Here is an 867-nt window from a genome sequence, read left to right as displayed (position 1 = left end):
TATATGCATAGCTCACAATGTGCTTACATGTTAAAAAATATTTCTGTGCCAAACACATGATTGGCATCTTTCACTCCTTGTGAAGGGCCACCTACCTGATAGCGACACAGCCCTCATTAGCTCATAGGTCTCCTGGTACAGCCCCACTCCCCACATCCATTTCCCCCATCCGATGGCCCCGCCTTTCTTATTGCCATCTCCACCCTTTGCTGTGCCAACTGCCTGTGGCAACAGTTCTAGGATTTACTCAAGAGGAATGAAAGTGTCTTAGGCCCTTAACATGCACTCTCCCATTTTATCCCTAGAATCGTCATTTTCCCTCCCGTACAGGTAAGGACTCTAAGGCTTTTCAGTGTCCAGTGTCACAGAGGTTAGGTAACGTGTCCAGTGTCACACAGCCGGGAAGTGGCAGAGCTAGAAGTCAGTCCCAATCTTAACTTCNAGACAAACCCAAAGGTTTCATGGTGATGAAAGACACATACAGAGAAGCAGTTTAAAATTTGTGGAAACCAAGGCAGCTTGACAGCAAGATGTTATGTATGATCCTGGAAGGACTCCCAGAGTAGAAAGGGGACATTAGTTGGACAATTGGTGAAATTTGGGAAAGGGCTGTTGCTATGGGTTGAATGTCCCCTCCAAAACTCATGAAACTTAATACCTAATGTGGCAATTTTGAGAGGTGCAGCATGTAAGAGGTGATCAGATCACAAGGGCTTTCTGAGTGGATTAATTCATGGATTAATGGGTTATCAGAAGTGGGACTGGTGGCTTTGTAAGACAGGGAAGAGAGACCTGAGGTATCACATTCAGCCCCCCTCCATGTGGTTTCCTGCACTGCCTCAGGACTCTGCAGTGTCCCTGCCAGCA

The sequence above is a fragment of the Galeopterus variegatus genome, unplaced genomic scaffold (assembly GCF_000696425.1).
Source record: "Galeopterus variegatus unplaced genomic scaffold, G_variegatus-3.0.2 Scaffold8558, whole genome shotgun sequence".
NCBI classification, from domain to species: Eukaryota; Metazoa; Chordata; class Mammalia; order Dermoptera; family Cynocephalidae; genus Galeopterus; species Galeopterus variegatus.
This window is presented reverse-complemented; position numbering follows the sequence as displayed.